The sequence below is a fragment of the Aethalodelphis obliquidens genome, unplaced genomic scaffold (genome assembly GCF_003676395.1).
Source record: "Aethalodelphis obliquidens isolate GAN/ISIS:26980383/991018 unplaced genomic scaffold, ASM367639v1 scaffold38, whole genome shotgun sequence".
NCBI classification, from domain to species: domain Eukaryota; kingdom Metazoa; phylum Chordata; class Mammalia; order Artiodactyla; family Delphinidae; genus Aethalodelphis; species Aethalodelphis obliquidens.
This window is the reverse complement of record NW_020837982.1, coordinates 9,288,417-9,307,858: the sequence shown is the minus strand read 5'-3', so window position 1 is coordinate 9,307,858 and position 19,442 is coordinate 9,288,417. Positions and strand designations below refer to the sequence as shown.

The 19,442-nt window shown below is 43.2% G+C and overlaps 1 long non-coding RNA gene across 1 annotated transcript in view; it reads left to right on the top strand.

The window, feature by feature from the left end:
- The first annotated feature begins 912 nt into the window (after window positions 1–912).
- The window catches only part of LOC113632969 (uncharacterized), a 39,088-nt gene continuing 20,558 nt past the window's right edge, over window positions 913–19,442 (top strand). The window contains exons 1-2 of the long non-coding RNA XR_003438016.1: window positions 913–998; window positions 5,219–5,278. This is a non-coding gene — a long non-coding RNA (uncharacterized LOC113632969). The remainder of the gene's footprint in view (window positions 999–5,218; window positions 5,279–19,442) is intronic.

Here is a 19,442-nt window from a genome sequence, read left to right as displayed (position 1 = left end):
GAGAATTCAGATTTCTTAGTTATAACTCCTCCAGCTTCCAACATTTTGTTGCAACTGTATCCTTTCACTTAAAAAAACAAAGCCAAAAAACCTTATGGGCTTATGCCTTAAAAGAAAATAATTTTTTTGTGTGTGTGATACACGGGCCTCTCACTGTTGTGGCCTCTCCCGTTGTGGAGCACAGGCTCCGGACGCGCAGACTCAGCGGCCATGGCTCACGGGCCCAGCCACTCCGCGGCATGTGGGATCCTCCCGGACCAGGGCACGAACCCGTGTCCCCTGCATCGGCAGGCGGACTCTCAACCACTGCGCCACCAGGGAAGCCCAAAGAAAATAATTTTATTGCTCTTTTAGTGGGGTTTGAGATAGAACAGAACAAATGTATGTGTTTCATCCACCACCTTTCATGGGAAGTTTCTTTTTAAAGTCACAAATAATGCATGTTTACTGTAGAAAAACTAGAAAATAAAGAAGAAAATATAATCATAATAATAATGCCTTTACTCCAGGAGGACCAGTGTTAATATTGTAGAGGTAGATCCTTCCATTTTTTCACATATATCAATTATATATAAATATATTATGCATATATACAATGATTAGGAATCAGTAAACATGTTTTTTAACTAGTTTCCTCACCAATATATTATGAACACCTTTCCAAGTCACTAAATATATTTCTAAAATTATTTTAATGGTTTATAATACTTCACCAAATATCTCATAATGCAGTATATTTTGGTCCATTTCTGTATTATTGGACATTTCAGTTTTGTTTACCAATTTTTTAGGATCATAATAATAAAAACTCTAACAAGTCCATTCCCAAAGTTTTCTGTAATCCTTATTTCCTTAGGTGAAATTTCTAGAATGGCTGCACCAAAAGTGTACTCATTGTAATTCTGTTAATTCTCATTACCCAGGTTTCCCTACGAAAGAGGACACGCATTTCGTCATCAATATAGCAGAGGCTGGTTTCTTTGCCTTTGCCGACACAGGTATTAGATTTTAAAACACCTCCCAGCCAGGGGCCCAAATGGTGTATTACTGGTGTTTTGATTTGTGTTTGGATTTGTGTTTGGATTACTGCTGAGGCCCAGCATCTCTTCCTATTCACTGGCGGTGTATATTTCTTCTTTTCTGGATGGACCTCACAGTGGGTTTGAGGTTTACAGTTACACTCAGATGTGCAGAAATGTAACTTTCTTAATTTTTTATAAGTAAGCTTCACTTGTTCCTGGGCGCCCCCATTTCCACTCAGCAGAAACGAACCAACTTTTGATTCAAAGTAACTCACTGCTCAGTCACCTCTAGGTGAAGGCATCTTGCCTTCTGGTCTTCTCTCTTATCCCTTTGTGGGAAGGCTGCTTGGTCCCTTTACTACTCTCAGGCAGCCTCTGTACCTACTGCTGGTGTCCCCTGCTCTCCAGACCCCTCCCCAAGCTGAAGCAGGAGCTGCAGAAGCCCATGAGGTTTGGGTACAATAATAGTCTTTAGATGCAGACAGGGGACAGGTCTCTGGGCCACATGGGAGGACAACTCAGAAGGAGGGCTCTTTCTGCCACCACTTCTATCCTACTGATATCATCCCCCCACTCCTCCAGGTAGCTACCAAGGTTCCAGGTGGAAAACATAGAGAAGACCCTCTGCTCCCCACCTTATCTGGTAGCGAGGGAAATTCATCTGTCTCCCTTGCTTGATCTCCTTTCTAATCGCTCGTTTCTCCTAAGAGAATTTAATTGCCTTTGGAGTGGAAAAACTGCTCTCACCTCCTGTCCAGCATCCTTCCAACTCTGTTTTCTTGGCCCTCCAGGCTTTGATCTTTTTTTTTTTTTTTTTTGGTGGCATTTAAAAAGAGAGCTGTTTCTCTCTCAAATCAAAAATGCTCTATTGTTCCATGGAAGTCTTTAAAATCTCCTTTTTGAAAGTTAACTCTGAGCAATAACTTTTTTTTCTCTAAGCCAGTGGTTCTCACCCCTGGGTGCTCATATACTCATTAGGATCACCCCAGAGCTTTTAAAAATCCTGATGCCTAGGCAGCACCCCAGAATTCAGAACACCTGGAGGGGTGTCCCAGGCATCTGTATACTTTTAAAGCCCCCCAGGTGACTCCAGGGTAGAATCAGGACAGAGAATAGCTCTTCCAGGCTGTGACTGCCCTCCCCATCCCTGGGGCAATGGATTTGACCTCCCCGTCCTTGAAGGGAGAAGGGCTCCAGGCACCTGGGTGACAGAGCTGGGCTCTGCCACTGAGGACATGAAGGGTTGCCAACTCCTGGGGCTCACACCTTTATCTGGGGGGACTGGAGGCAGAAGAGGCCCTCAGCTGGGTGTGGAGTCCTCCTCAGCTGGGTTGACAGGCCTGAGACTGAGGCTCTGTAGATGCATCCCCACAGGGGCCGGAGAGGACACCTCTGCCCCCCAGGCAGGAGGTGGAACAGGTTCTGGTTAACTCAGCCTCAGCCAGTGCCTGAACGAAAGGGTTTCCTTGTTGCTAGAGCCTGTCAAGGACCGATATGTTACAACATATGTTTTACAGCTTCCTGGGGTCTCTGATAAAGCTTTCGAGACTCCTTTATTTGCCTTTTTCCCCCCAAGGTTACGAAGCCAACTGTTTCCCTCTGCTTGCAGATGCTCTGAGGCTGAGAGCTCATTTCCGTGGGAAATTAGCCTCCGAGGAGGGAAGCTTCTGGGGGCAGCTGGTGTCGCTCTCACAGGATGAGGTTGCAGGCAGTCGTTGGGGTGGGATGACCCCCTCCCTGGCCATGATTTTCTGCATATATGCTCGGAACCCAGGAGAGAAGGGTCTCACAAGAGCGAACCACCCCCTACCCCACAAAGCTTGGTACAAACTACTGTGTTCTTTCCTTCCCAGCTGCGAATTTCTGCTTTTTCTGTGTAAGGCATTTCAATTAGGCGCATACCCTGCCCTCAAGACACTGGCCAGGTAGCCGGGGAGATAACATGTAATGATACTAGCTACCATTATTTCCAGCATTTACTCCATGCCAAGCACAGGTGATAGAGATAATAATTGTGCTAAAAAAGCCTCCAACTTATTGAGCCCCTAATGTGGGCAGGCCCTTTAGAACACTCTGTACTCCTCACTGGAACTGAATATATCACTTCTTGCTACTGGAAGGGTGGTCCTGAACCAGTAGCAATGGCATCACCTGAGACCCCGTTAGAAATATGGAATATCAGGCTAATCCCAGACCCACTGAATCTGAATCTGCATTCTAACAAGATGCCCAAGGGGTTTCTGGACAGATTGCTACCCCTACTTTACAGATGAGGAATCAGAGGCTCAGTGGGAATTGAGTGACTTGAAGAAGGCCACAGGGTAACCAGAAGCTAAGTAGGGATATAAACCTGCTTCACAGGACTCAAGTGATATGGGTAAAGGCTAGACTACAGCACAGCTGGGAAGCTGAGTGCTGGAGAAAGAGCACTCCCTAGATTTCAGATGGAGGAACAGCCAGAAGGGCTTCCTGGAAGAGGGGGCATTTGAATCAGACCTAGAAAGGTGAGCAGGACCTGCCAAGAAGGGGGCTAGTCTATCTGAGGTGGCGGAAACAGCAGGAGCACAGACAGGTTGGTAGAAGAGTGAGTATCATTCGCCAGAACCTTCCCTTGGTGGCTGCTGGTACGTTAATTAAACATGAGTCCACCAGATCGGGGTGGTCCCAGTCTGGCAACCACCTTGGCCTATATACCTTGGCAGCATATATAAGTAAACCAGACTGAAGCCTGTATGTGCCTCAAGGTTGGGAAATAAAAACCTGAGGGCAACCAATCACAAACAGCCGACCAGGCTTTCCCAAACCAGACAACCACTTAAACTATAGCCAAGTCGTTTTCTTGCTTTGCTTCTGTGTCTTTTCCAAAAAGTCTTGCCTCTAGCTCCTGTTGGGTGTACACTCCTAACCACTTCCAGTTTGAGACTGTCAGGTTTGAATTGATTTTTGCTCCAATAAACTCTTAAAAATTTAAATACATCTCAATTTATCTTTTGACACTGTGATCTTCTATGTTCAGAAGCAACAAAGCGTTTGAGGCGGGATGGCGGTGATTCAGGAAAACTTTGTTTTCCCCTTGATCTGTGGCTGCCGGAGGGCGCCGCCACACAGCTTCTGCCTGGGCTGCAGGATGCTGAGATGGACCTGCCTTGAGATGTTCCTGGCCCTTGGTCCCTGCTTTTTGGGTCTAGTGACCCCTTTCCTCCCCTGATTTCCTGCTGTAGTATGCTCCCTCAATGGCCCACGCTCAGAGAAGGGCTCACAGAGCCCCTGGCCCTTGGACACAGAACCCCTCTTCTGGGCAATAACCAATGGTCCAACTGGAGCCCGTGTTGTAACCTTGTCTCCTGAGCCTGTTCTCACTTCCAGGTCTCTCCACTCAGCCCAGAATTTGCCCTTGACTTTCCCCTGACTGTCACATCCTTCTTATCCCGACTCAAGGTCACCATCTTGGAAAGCACTCCCTGATCTCCCCAGGCTGGGCTGGGCACTCCTGCTTTGTGCTTCCACAGCCCCTATCCCGCCCGCTCTGCTCAGTGGTGCCTGTCACATCACACTGCAAGTGTCCACTCTGCCTCCTCATGAGGCTCTGGCCCCTGCTCAGTGGCAGGTTCTGGGTCTTTCTCCTGTGCTCCCAGCATCTGGGGGAGCAGCTGACATAGGAAGTGCTGGGTGAGTAACTGTTAGACGAGCGAGGGTAGGTTTCTCTGCCTCTAGGGTCCGGGCATGGAGCGCTGATGGGAGCAGCAACGTGGCCGCTTCCATCCGGGTAGCTGTTCCTCTCGGGATACTCTCCTCCCAGCCTCTTCATTGTCTCGCCTTTGGCTTTAAGGCTTGTGAGACCATCCAGGATAATTAAGAGAAAGAAGTTTTATGGGGCTTCGATCAAAGATTTTAATTAACCTGCTTTAAGCCTTTGAATGTTCAGTCCCCAGGGCTGACCATTTGATAATGGAATTAATGCTTCTAGGCAGAGTGGGGGGAGGGGGAGGCTTCAACAAGGAGGGCCTAGTGATGGTCTCATTAACTCTTCCCAAGACAGATAGATTTCAGCTCAACATAAGCGATTGATCTCAGGTGCTTCTCATCATGAGCCCTTCCGAGTCGCTTGTGGTTTTAACATATGTGCGTATATTAACTTGACTTTAAAATGTATGTTAAACAAGTGAACTAATGGCGTTTCCTTTCCTCTCCCACAGAAATCACCTACCAGAGGGCGGAAAGCCAGACTCCAGTTGGCTAAGCTAAGCGTGAACCTGGTAAGGGTGCCCTCAGCTCCCCATTTGGGTGGCCTAGATTTTGAAAGAAACCCCTGTGTATCCCAATTATGCCTAAATGCCTTCAATTCTTTGGAGAAAAAACAGCAACATTTCTATAGGAAGCCGTTTCTGGGAGAGTTGTGTGACGGGTATAACACACCAGGTTGGACAAGGGGACCCCTTCCAGGCCTGCACATGGGGAGGGCGAGGGTGGCCCAGGAGGGGGCCTTGGAGAGGAATGCTGAAGAGAGCAAGGTTCCTGAGGCAGGGGAGGGCTGGCATCCACCGCAGATGCATGAGAGATGTGCCCAGGCATCTCCTTCCACATCCAGAAATTGGGTGCAAGGCCTGAAGTTTCCCTACACCTTCCAGAAGTTCAGATGAAGAAAAAGCACAGGTTCTCTGCTATAAAGATAGGACACATTTAGAAACTGATTAAGCAATGAAGGGGAACAAGGGCTGGAGTTATTTGGGACAGTACTTATTATAATGCACACGTTATTAATGTGTGGGTTCTGAGAGCTCCCTCCCAGAGCTGACATACTCCTTGGCTAAGGGGACTTCAGAGACCCCGGGGTTCTAATCAGGGTCCCCAATACCCTGACTCTGATCTCACCCCAACCAGGAACATAACTGAGTCTTTTCTCTGGTCACAGAATGAGCCACAGGCTGAGCCCTGACCTTGGCCGTATACTTATCCCTAATCCTTACCACGTGCTGACCTCAGCCCGTGACCTCAGCCTCAATCCTGACTGCGGTCACTGATTAAGCCCTGACTTCACAGACTAACGCTTGTCTGTGACCCTTCTTAAGGCACAGCCCCAGACAGAATCGCAGCTCAGCCGCTGGCTCTCACATCAAGGGGGATGAATGGGGGGACGCGATGGAGCTGGGCAGGTGTCCTCCTCCCTCACCACTGGAGGCTCAGATGAGAGCTCCCAGCCCCCCTGGTGGCCCCTAGGTCGGGGCAGGTGGAGGGCTCAGGAACTTAGGGGCTGTGTGGGGTTTTCCAGGCTCTGTCCTGGCTTCACATGCAAGGCTGATTAACATGCACCATGCTTCCCTCCATCCCCAAGTGCCTTCACCACATCATTGCTTCACTGATTAATTCCTCAGAACAAAGCACCCGGCACTTATGTGCAGATTGAATGGAAGATCCCAGAGGCCTTTCCCAGTGCCGGCTGCCCAGTCCTTTCCCGAGCGCTTGCTCTGTTGAAGTGTCTAAGGAGCCAGGAGGCCTTAACTGGACCAGAAAACAGCGTTCTGCCTCCAGGATGCAGGGTTTGCTGGTTCCTGGGAGATAGTTCCACCCTAGAGCCAGCTTAAGAGAGTGACATTTGACATTCTGAGTAACTGATGTATTGGGTTAAAATCTGTCAGTACGTGAACGTGGTCCTTCTTTACAAACACAAGATAAATGTAGAAGTTATCCTACCACCAACATGACTGTCATTATCATCCCCAGCACCATCATCCCCATCATCATCATTATCATTATATCATCATCATGGCTCTCTATGGGAGATGCTTTACCTGCATTATTTAATCTTTAAATACCAGGAGTAACTGTTTAAATATTAAAGAGTAAATTTGATACCTCTCTTGTTGAGTATCACTACAACAAGAGAGGCCATGGCACTCCATTGAGTTCAAGACCAGGAAAGCAAATTCCTCAGTGAATTTGTAGGTTTCCCATTACCAGCCTCAGAAGCATGTGAAATCCATATAATTTTCCTTGTTTCCTTGGCTGCAAGGAAATTCCAGAATTTCTTTCGGTTGCTGAAGCTTTCCTCAGCTGGAAGTTTCTCCATATACCTTTCCTCTACCCATCTACCTTTATTTTTGGGTCCCCTCCTCCCAGTCTCCAAATCTTGCGTTTATGGCATCTGAATCTACACTACAAATGTGTGTGTATAAACACACTGTGTCAAATATCATTCTAAAGTCAATGTGTACATCATGTTTGGGTTTCTCTTCCAGTGTTATGGAGTAGGTGCCTAACAGACTGACCCTCCTTTGGATAATAATTATAAAGTACAGATAAAATATAAAAATCCTGTAGGCTCTGAGGAATGAACAAAAGCAGGCAGATTCTGTATGGTTTTTGAAACTTGGAAGGGACAGGCATGTGGTGAGTTTCCCATTTTCATGACTTTTAATCTGAGGGAAACTGTAGCCATGATACAGCATAAAGCAGTGAAAACTCTGACTGAAAACCATTTATGCAACTGGAGGAACAGGACAGAGCCAGAGGACAGCTGCTGGAAAGTGAGGGAAGAATTCTAGAAAGGAGAAAATCAGAGAGGGGAGCCCCAATTCTGTAAATACATTCTGCTCCAAGTCTCTGGCTGATGAGAGTAGCTTGCAGCTAAGGCTAAAAGAACTGAGATGAAATTTGATCTGTCCACTGCGCATTAGACAGTTTGTGGTTTGAGTCTAACCTAGTTAGATGCCTGTTAAACAGACACTAACACTTTTCACACATTTCAGAGTCATATGAAGTACACAGAGTCTTCAGCACATAACCTGCAGAATTCAGATACAATGCAAAATTATTTGACATATGAAGAGCCAGGAAAATGGAACCAATGCCTTTATTTGGAATTACCAAATAAATTTGGCAATTTAATAAAATAGTTGCTTTAATAAAAATTAAAGCAGCTTTTACAGTCATGGCAAACATGCTTATAATGAATAAAAAAGGAGAAATCTTGGCAGATACATAGAAGCTACAAAAAAGAACCAAAGGCAAATTCTAGAACCAAGAAGTAAATATCTAAAATAAAAAATTCACTGGGTGGGCTTCACAGTGGAGTAGAGGGGACAGAAGAGTGAGTGACCTTGAAGACAGATAAATAGAAATGATTCAGTCTGAAGAAGGGAGAGAAAGAAGATTGGGGAAAAAAGAACAGACCTTCAGGGATGGATGAGGGCGATATCAAAATCTCTAACGTACAAATAACTGGCATCCTGGAAGTGGAAGAGGGAAAAAAATGGGATAAAAACTATTTGAAGAAATCATGGCCCAAACTTCCCCAAATTTGGTGTAAAGACATACAGATTCATGAATTTCAGCAAGTCCAAATCAGAATAAATAAGAAACGAACCATGCCTAGGCATATTGGAATTTAACTGCTAACAACAAGGAATCAACCAAAAGGGGTTTTACTACAAAGGAGTGTTTTTTTAATTCAAGATTTATTGAGCATATACTGTGTATCAGGCACAGTTTGGGTGCTGTGAGCATAACCTAGGGCTGGAATCTTCTTTAGGGAAGGAAAGGGTAGTACTGGAATTGGCCTGAGATTGAGTTTTGTTCAGTAAAACCAAATTGACATGAAGAATACAAGTAGAGCACACCCAGAGTCCAGGACATAGAGGCAATTGAAGAACACCGGATGGTGTTGAACTGCGTAGTTTAGAAAAAGAGCATCACGGACTTTTGGGGGAAGGGATTGAAATCTCATGGTGGAAGAGACTTTTTTTTTTTTTCCCGGTACGCGGATCTCTCACTGTTGTGGCCTCTCCCGTTGCGGAGCACAGGCTCCAGACGCGCAGGCTCAGCGGCCATAGTTCACGGGCCCAGCCACTCCGCGGCATGTGGGATCTTCGCGGACCGGGGCACGAACCCGTGTCCCCTGCATCGGCAGGCAGACTCTCAACCGCTGTGCCACCAGGGAAGCTCAGTGGAAGAGACTTTAAAAGACCAAAAACTCAGGAGATGAGAACCGGGGGCCGGGGGCATGCGTTAGCATTCAACACAAGTAACGATTTTCTTTTCCTCTTAAAGGCTTGAGTCTACCTAGTGGGGAACATAGCCCTGGAGAAGGAGGCCTCAGGGAATCTGCTAACACTGAGATGAAAACTAAGAATTGGTGTCCTGGGGCTTGGTGTTAGTAACGTCTTAGGTGAAGAAGGATGGATTTCTGGTTCTGCAGAACGTGGGTGATGCTTGCCACTCTGTGTGTGTGCATGTGTGTCCAGATGCAGGGCGCTGGGGCGTGTGGATCAGCAGTCTCGGCTCGTTCTTTCATCTCTTCACTATTTTTTGAGCCTCGAGGATGCGCGGGAGCTGACAACGCAGGGATGAGCAAGGCAGACGAGGCTCCAGCCTCCTCTAGGGTCTGCCGGGAGAGACAGAAAACCTGCAAGAAAACACAGCCCTATGACAAGGACGTAGGTGCTGGTGGTTTACATGGGAGACCACCTCGAGAGGCAGTTAGGAGGTGGGGAAATTGAGGCAGGGTAGAGAAGAAAGCTGACAACCTGTGTTAATGAAGGGGTACTGCTGGGGGCACCTGGAACTCCATCAGGCGGGGATGCTCCCAGCACGGTGACGTCCCAGGTGGAGATGGGAGCTGGGGAGTCACCTGCTTGCTTCCTTCTCTCACTGGTTGAGGTCTTTCTTCAGGGGAGTTAAGTTCTCCAGCTCCCACGTGGTGTCTGGTGCAGCTGGGGTGGAGGACCCCTCAGGCTGAGAAGCAGGGAGCCTCGCAGAGGGGCTGGACCTGTCCTCCGCTGCTGAAGGTGATCTGGAGGTGGGGGGCAAGAGCCCACTACCCGGCCACCCACGGCCAGGACTTTGGTTGTTCTTTTAAAGTGCAAAGGGAGCCACGGAAGCTTTTAAACAGAAGAGTGAAATGACCTGAGTTAATGGTAAAATTCGAGCGAGGCGCAAACTCCCGGAGAAGGTGAGGGAGGATGGAATCCAGGCACACTGGCCCCTGAGAGGAGCAGAGACATTCTTCATTGAGGCAGGAATGAGGGTCTGAGCGTGGGGACCCGGCGAGGGAGGGAGTTTCTGTTGATGGTTACCTTTTTGTCCTCCGTGAAGAGTGAGGTGCCCTCCTGGGCTGAAATGGGGGCGGGAGGAGGTTGCAGGGGAGAAAATGTAGAGGACCATTTTCTGCAGGGCTCACCTCCCCGTCTCTTCTCCTGTTTGAATTTTGTCAGCGGCGTGAATCTAAATTGTAACTAATCAGTTCATTTAATGTGATTTGCTCTGGCAGCATTTAGCTGCCCCACTGCTGGCAGTCAGAAATGAAATAATTGGGTTCAAGCAGGCTGGGGTTTTGCCAGGAGAGTACAGCCCGGGCGGAGGGAAGGGTGTTGGGGGCCACCCTGCAAGGAAGACCTGTGATTTGCAGGCCCCTGGAATCAGGGTGGTGGCTGGCACCCCACGGCTCATGTCTGTGTGCTCAGGGCATTGGAAGGATGTGCATCTCAGGGTGAGTCAGGCTTTGGGGATGGTCCTTCCCTTTCTTGGACTTATGCTCCACAACTGAAAATTTGTTTATTTCCACACCATCCCCTTTCCACTGTACTCCCTTTCATCCACTAGAAGAGGAGTGAAAAACACATACGTGAACTAGCCCAGTGTACATTGTTGAATTGCAAAAGCCTATTTTTGACATCAAAATGTTTTCTGAACGTCCAGATGAGAGAGTTATGTAATAGCTGTTGATTAAGAAGATATCTAATAAGAGGCTATACTTCGGGGACATTTATTTATCTAATTGTATATTTCATAGGTATTATGTTAATACGTTCTTCCTTTTATAAGGTTTAAGCAGTACAGAGCAAACCGCGGTAAGTTAAAATTTCCAGACGCGAGTCAAGGTTAATCGCGTGTTAATGACAAATCTAGTGTGGATAGTAAAGGCAATGAGCTGGGTCCAGATACCCTGGGGAGAGACTTACCTTTCTGAGCCAGACACAGACCTCTTCCTCCTCTCATGCCGACTAGCTGGGCATCACTCGCTGTTTGACTTCACGTGGTCCTAAGAAATCCTATTCCTGTCAGTGGTGGGTTAGATCTGTGGCAAGGATAATTTGGAACCATCCTCAGACATGATTCATTCATCACAAATATCAAGTCATATAGCTGAAAAGTAAAGGATGACAAATCGATCTGGGGCTATTAATTGGATGTTCCCAAGCAACAGGGTTTCATCTCTGACAAGGAGCCCCTTCACCCAGGGGTGTCAGTTCTCAGAGACCCATGGCCCTGCCTTCCCTCAAACCTCAGAACCCTACCATACTGACATCCTGATCTCAAACTTCCCAGCCTCCAGATCTATGAGAAATAAATTTCTGTTCCTAATGCAGCTCACCCTCAAAGATGCTGAACACACAGTTCGCTTCAATCTGAGTTTTGGGCAAAACATTTCTTCCACACATGGAAGTCATCCTTTCTTGGGTCATTACTCATCCCCCTTCCCTACAGATAACCACCGTCAATACCTTGACGTGTGTTTTGATATCCTGTTGCTCTTTATGTAGGGGAGTGTGTGTGTGTGTGTGTGTGTGTGTGTGTGTGTGTGTGTAAACAAGTGGTATCATACTGTACAAATTATTTTCAACTTGATTTTACTTGATGATATGTCTTGAACATCTTTCTGCATCAGTACACGAAAGTCTACTGCATGCTTTTAACATTTGCAGAGAATTCTGTTGTTTCAGAATTTATTTAGCCATTCTCCTATTGATGTACATTTACAAATTCCCCAACCCCCTGCAGTTTTGTTATTACCAACCAGGCTACAGCAACTATTGTTGTATGTATATTTTTTGCACATAGGCCAGTATTTCTTCAGGCTGTGTTTCTAGAAGTGAAATTGCTGGGGTAAAGGGAATGAATATTTAAACATCGGTTGATGATGCCGGATGGCTTCCAAATGACCTCAGGGTTCACACTGCTTCCAGCAAGTATCTGAAAGCACCTGTTTCTCCATATTCTTGCTAACGTTTGTTACTATCAATCTTTTTAATTTTTGGCAGTATAATGAGTGCAAAATCATCTCTCATTATTGCTTTAAATGCCATTTCCCTGGTTCCTAGTGGAAGCTGTGTATTTTCTCATATGGTTATTGACATTTGTATTTTTCTTCAGTGAATTGCCTACTCCATATACTTTGTCCAATTTTTACTGTGTTATGTGTCCTTTTAAAAAATTACTTTGTATAAGATCTTGATGTATTCCAGCTATAAATTCTTTGTGTGTCAAATGTGTTACATATAATGTCTCCTCATTTGCTATTTGTAATTTAACTTTGTACATAAGGTATCATTTTTCAAGAAAGTGTTCTAAATTTTATGAGATTAAATATGCTAATTTTGGGCTTCTCTGGTGGCGCAGTGGTTGAGAGTCCGCCTGCCGATGCAGGGGACACGGGTTCGTGCCCCGGTCCGGGAAGATCCCACATGCCGTGGAGCGGCTGGTCCCGTGAGCCATGGCCGCTGAGCCTGCGCGTCCGGAGCCTGTGCTCCACAACGGGAGAGGCCACAACAGTGAGAGGCCCGCATACTACAAAAAAAAATTGAAAAAAAAAAATTGAAACTAATTATAAATGTATGTATTAAATTATTTACAGTAGAATACTTTGAATAGCTCCTACTTCTTATATTATTATTTACATTATAGATGAAATGCCATATAGACACAAGATATATGTATATATATATACACACACAAGAGTGTTTAGATTCTTTTCCATTTCTGTGGTCAGTTTCAGTCAGTTCATGATGCTAGAACAGAAGACCGCAGACTGGGTGCATTAGGAACAGAAATTTATTTCTCATAGATCTGGAGGCTGGGAAGTTTGAGATCAGGATGTCAGTATGGTCGGGTTCTGATGAGCATCCTCTTCCTGGTTCACAGATTGGCTGTCTTTTTGCTGTGTCCTCACATGGGGGAGAGCAGAGAGAGAGAGGAAGCAAGCTCTTTTGTGTCTGTCTCTTCTTAAAATGGCACTAATCCCATCATGAGGGCCCCACCCACATGACCTAATTACCTCCCAAAGGGCCCATCTCCAAACGACATCACACTGAGAATTAGGGTTTCAACACATGAATTTTGGTGAGAGAGGAGAGGGAGGAACACAAATATTTAGTCCATAGCACTATTCCTATGCTTGCACCACATCATTTAAATAAATATAACTTTAATAGTTTTTCTCATCTCTGTTCAGACAAATTTGCCATCATTTTTATTTTTCAGAATTGTCTTAGATATATTCATACATAAATTAATCCAACTCCATTCTTCCATTGATTGGAAATAATATACTCTCCTATTCATTAGTGATCTTTAGATTATAACATGCTTCTTTGCTTATCATAGTCTAATGTTGATCAGAACTTTTATTTCCCTCCTGCACAATGTAAGGACCTCAGAACAGCTTTATTCCATTTATTCTTCATTCATGTGCTATTGTTGTGTATTTTAATTCTATACATATTTCAAATCTCACAAGGCAATATTATTAGTGTTTTATATAATTGATATTCATTTTTAAAAATTAATGAATTAATTGATTTACTTTTGGCTGTGTTGGGTCTTCGTTGCTGCACACAGGCTTTTTCTAGTTGTGGCGAGTGGGGGCTACTCTTTGCTCTGGTGCACAGGCTTCTTATTGCTGTGTATTCTCTTGTTGCAGGGCACAGGCTCCAGGTGTGCAGGCTTCACTGGTTGTGGCATGTGGGCTCAGTAGCTGTGGCTCACGGGCTCTAGAGTGCTGACTCAGTAGTTGTGGTGCACGGGTTTGTTGCTCCGTGGCATGTGGGATCCTCCTGGACTAGGGCTTGAACCCATTTCCCCTGCATTGGCAGGTGGACTCCTAACCAGTGTGCCACCAGGGAAGCCCTTGATATTCATTTTGATTTATCTACATATTCACCTTTTTTTCCTCTTCATTCTTTACTTCTGGTGTTGCATCTGGAATCATTTTTCTTTTAGTATTTTCTTTAGTGCAAATTGGTTAGTGGTGAAGTCTCTTCATTTTTGTTTTTCTAAAATTGTCTCTATTTCTTTGTTCTTGAAAGGTGTTTTCACTGCGTTTAGAATTCTAGATTGGCAGTTCTTTTCTCTCAGTAACTGAAAATACCATCCTTCTGTCTTTTGTTATTGCTGTTGAGAAGTCAGCTGTAGGTCTTAACTGTTCCTTCTTAGACGTAATCTGATTTCACTCCCACCCCTAGCTGTGTTTAAGATTTTCTCTGTCTTTGGTTTTCTGTAGTTTCACTATGATGTGTATGAATGTGTATTTATTTTAATTTATTTTGCTAAAATGTCATTGGGTCTTAAATCATGGATTGGTTTCTTTCATTAATTTTTGAGATTTTAAAGCCATTTTATTTGTTCAAATATTGCTTCTGACCTATTCTCTACTCTCCTTCTGGGACTCCAGTTAAACCTATGTTAGTCATTATCACGGAACCTATGTCTCTTATCCTCTGTTCTGTAATTTCCATCTTTCTGTCTTTCTGGGCTTCATTCTAAATATTTTCTTCGGACATATATTTCAGTTCATTAATTCTCACTTCAGCTGTGTCTTGAGTTCTGAATTTTAAACATTATCTTTTTCAGTCTAGATTTTCTGGTTGGCTCTTTTTCAAATCTGCTCTGACACGTTATATGTTGTCAGATCCTTTTCATTTGATTCTGCCAGGTGCTAGCAATTTTGGATCATCTTAATCCAATTTCAGGGCTTAAAATATTCTGGAACACCTAGTGATTTGAAACTGAGAGGCAGCCTGTGTGATAGCTGATTTACTTCAGGTTCACCTAAGAATGTAATTCTTTGGCATCTCAAACTTCAGTGTGAGTGGTTCAATAGGGTCCCTGACCAAGCTTTCATAAGTGTTCCTTAGCTTATAAATCACCTCTTCTAGATTTGAAATTGAGGTGGCCTCCATTTCCAGGTTCATCTCTTTGTATTTCTCTCTTCTTTCAGATCTTGGTGTGATAATTCCTCACTATTTTCTTTACTCTTTGATGCATCTAGAAACCTGCTTTTAAATACTATGTCCAGATTTTTTTTTTGTTTATCTTTGAGGTGTGTGTGTGTGGGGATGTTGGTTTGAATCAACAAGGTTTGCTATTATCAGAAGTGGAAATCCTACATTTTCTCTTTCATTTGCATTTCGGAAGCAGTTTGTCAAGTTCTAACACATTCCTGTTGGGATTTTGAATGAGACTATTTATAGAGTCACTGGAGGAGAATAGACATGTTTACAATATTGAGTCTTGCCATTCAGGAATATAATATATATGTTAAAAGTTCTCTTATGGGGCTTCCCTGGTGGCGCAGTGGTTGAGAGTCCGCCTGCCGATGCAGGGGACACGGGTTCGTGCCCCGGTCCGGGAAGATCCCACATGCTGCAGAGTGGCTGGGCCCGTGAGCCATGGCCACTGAGCCTGCGTGTCTGGAGCCTGTGCTCCACAATGGGAGAGGCCACAACAGTGGGAAGCCCGCGTACCGCAAAAAAAAAAAAAAAAAAGTTCTCTTATGCCTTAGAAAAGCTTTATACTTTTCTTAATAGATAAGTTGTCCATTCATTCATGAATTAATTTCTAAATATTTTATGGATTTCACTATTAATGAGAATGGAATGCTCTATTCCATGGCTTGGCAATCTTTGTCTGTAAAGGGCTAGACGGTAAATATTTTAGGCTTTGTATCTCTGTTGTAAATAATCAACTCTGCCTCTGTGATGTCAAAGCAGCCACAGGCAATGTGTAAACCAATTGGCATAGCTATGTTATAATAAAGCTTTATTTACAAAAACAGGTAGTGGGTGGGTTTGGTTCACATGCCAACTCCTGCTCTAGTCTATCACATTTTTTAAACTGTTTATTTCTGTGTATTTTAAAGCTACTGATTTTAAAATTTTGATCTTATAGTTAACAAACTTAACGAACTCTCACATTAGTTCTAGTGCCTTCTCATTTGATTTTCCAGAGAGATGATTATATGATCTGCAAACACTGACCAATCCTCCTCTTCCTTCCCAATGATTACACTTCCCATGTAATTTTCTTGTCTTGTTACACTCCCTAGAACTTCCAGTACAAGGCTGTATAATTATGGTGATAGCAGTCATCTTTGTATTTTTAATCTCTTTTTTGGAGGAAACATTTCAGATGCTCTCATCATTAATTGTGGTGTTTATTGTAGGTTACTAACAGATGGGCTTTGTAAGATTAAGAAAGTTTTCGTCTATTCTGAGAATACGAGGGCTTTAAGAATGTTGAATGAATTAAATGGGTAAAGATGGCCAAAGGTACAAACTTCCAGTTATAAGTTAAGTCCTGGGGACATAATGTACAGCATGGTGGCTATGGTTAACAATACTGTATTGTATATTTGAAATTGCTAAGAGAGCAGATCTTAAAATTTCTCACCACAATAAAAAAATTTTTGTAACTGTGTGTGGTGATGAATAACGAGATTTATTTGTAATATATACATATAACCAATCATTATGTCGTATGCCTGAAACATGTCATATATGTCAATTATATCTCAAAAAAAAGAAAGTTGAATTTGATCAAATGTTTTTCCACCCTCAGTTGAAATAATTTTTTGTTTCTAGTCATTTACTTTATTAATGCGGTGATTTACAATTATAGATTTCATAATATTGAATGGTTCTTCTTGGTGATAATATATTATTCTTTTAATACAGTGATGCATTTGATATGCTAATGAATTCTTTAAAAATTTCCCATTTAAGAACTTAAGTGAGATTGGCTTGCAGAATATTTTTTTGTGTTACCCTTACTTGGTTTTGGTATCATGGTTATGCTAAATTTTATGGAATAAAAAAGGGTGATTTCTGTATACTTTGGAATATTTTGTATAGTTAGGTATTTTCTGTTCATTCACGGTTTTAGTATAACTGGCCCCCACGTCCTGATGGAGTGGTACCTATTTGCAAGGTAATTGTTAACTGTTACTTCAATTTCTTCCACAATTAGTTCATTCAGAATTTCTATCTCCACTTGAGTACGTTTAGGTAATTTTCCTAGGAAAGTATCTATTTTATCTATATTTTAAAATTTGTTGAATAAAGTCATTAGTGTTCTCTTATAGTTTTAAAAGTCTTTTCCATATCTGTAATTAGGTGTAATTTCTCATTTTGAATGTTGTTTATTATGCCTCTTCTTTCATTTCTTCATCGCCACTGGAAATTTGTATATTTTACTGGTATTTTTAAAGACAGCTTTGATTGTACTGATTAGGTCTACTTTTTTTTTCCTGCTTTGGTTGTGCTTTCATATTTTATGGTGTTTATTTACTATGTCCAGGGAGAAAATATTTTAGTTTATTATTTTTGAGTTTCTTATTTTGATGCTCAAAATTTTAATTTTCAAGCTATTCAATCAATTTTAAAGAGATACCTTTATTCCTCTTTGAAAGCATGTTCTGAGTTTGTTGAGTTTGATTTCTTTCTTTCATAGAGTTGGTTTTCCATAAATACTTAATGAACTTTTGATGTAACCCCATACCCCAAAACACAAGCCTATTGTGCCTGCCTGTGCTGCTTTGAAGGAGGGGTGGCAAGTACTCGTTGAGGAGGGATTGACTGGTGGTGTGTTTTCTGGGTATATAGGTTCCCATCCTTCCTGATGGTCAGTATTGTCAGGGGCCTCACTGAATATGCGGGACAGGGCTTCCTTTCTTGGGAGAGGGAAGGGGCTGACCAGTCTGGCTGTCCTGAGTGTGCTGCCCAAATAACCTTTCTCTGAATAACCAGGGTCCACTGTCTCTTCTTCCATATTATACCTCTGAGTTTAGAGTTCCATGAGACAGCTTCTCCCTTCAAAATTGTCTTTCTTTTTGGCAGTTTTCCTCTGATTTACTTTTTTTCAGATCAAATCTTGTTTATTTATATTCTTCTAAATTTCTTCACCATTTCTGAAATACTAGCATCACTTGTTTTGTTTTCCTGGGCTATTATAGATTTTTTTTTTTTTTTGCGGTACGCGGGCCTCTCACTGTTGTGGCCTCTCCCGTTGCGGAGCACAGGCTCCGGAGCGCCGGCTCAGCAGCCATGGCTCACGGGTCCAGCCACTCCATGGCATGTGGGATCTTCCCGGACTGGGGCACGAACCTGTGTCCCCTGCATCGGCAGGTGGACTCTCAACCACTGCGCCACCAGGGAAGCCCTAGTATAGATTTTTAAAATCGTTTTATTTCATTTTGTAGAATTGTATATTCCCACCTTCACTACTCCAAATGCAATTGTACTTTTAAATAAATTCATGTTTTATTAACCTCAAGCACCCATATATATTTCAAAAATAGTTGTATTTCTATATAAGATGTAAGAGTTATAAGAGATATATATTATTTATCACATAGGTAAGAGTTTTTCTATGTACAGAGAATATTTAGTACCTCTGTGAATTCACGACTTCCCAATGTCTGTGATCCAAAGGTTGAGAATAATACACTTGACAGCCAGGACAAATAGTGTGGCCACTGATTAGAATATTAAGATAGGTAAATATGGAAATGAATATAATCATTTGTCACTGTAATTTTCTCTTCTGAGATTTACCAATTTAAAAATTAACTTTTGGATACTCATGTGGATTATATAAATTTCTGTATGGGTGGTGGTAAAAGTGATGATGTATATTGATTAAGATAAGAGAAGAATATGTTTGCTGAATTGGGGTTTGGTTGTTTTAAGCCTGTTTATAATGAGTGTTAAATACGACACTTCTGTCGGGAGTCTCCAAGATCATCTCCAGGTCCGATTTGCTAGAAGGACCCACAGGATTCAGCATATAGTTGTACTCACAGCTGTGGTTTAGTCCAGCAAAAGTATCCAAAGAGAAGTCAACAGAGGAAAAGGCACATGGGACAGAGTCTGGAGGAAAACGGGTGCAAGCTTCCAAAAGTCATCTCCCATTGGAATCACATGGGATTCACTTAATTCCTCCAGTAACAAGTTGTGACAACATGTGTGAAGCTTGTTAGAGATCGGGGTTTTTATTGGGAGAACCTCTGCCTAGCACATACCAAAGTTCCAGCCTCCAAGAAGGAAAGTAGGTGTCCATCATAAATCATATAATTTGTGCAAACGATTTAGGCACAAGGAGTCACTCTTCTTTTTTAGGGAAAAGCTTTATTTCAGTATAAGGAAATGTTTACCATTCAAGTTTCCGGATGCCAGCCAAGGGCTAACCTTGCAAGCAGGCCTTTCTAAGGATAGGGGTCTCAGCCCTACCATGCAATCTCCTTTCTACACAACTCCTAACCTCTGCTTTTGAATAGACGTGATGGAACAAATAATATGTTACTGACTAAATCTGCAAGAAGTTTTTTTTTTCACCTTTTTCCTACTCACAAGCCTAAAGACATGTCAGTTA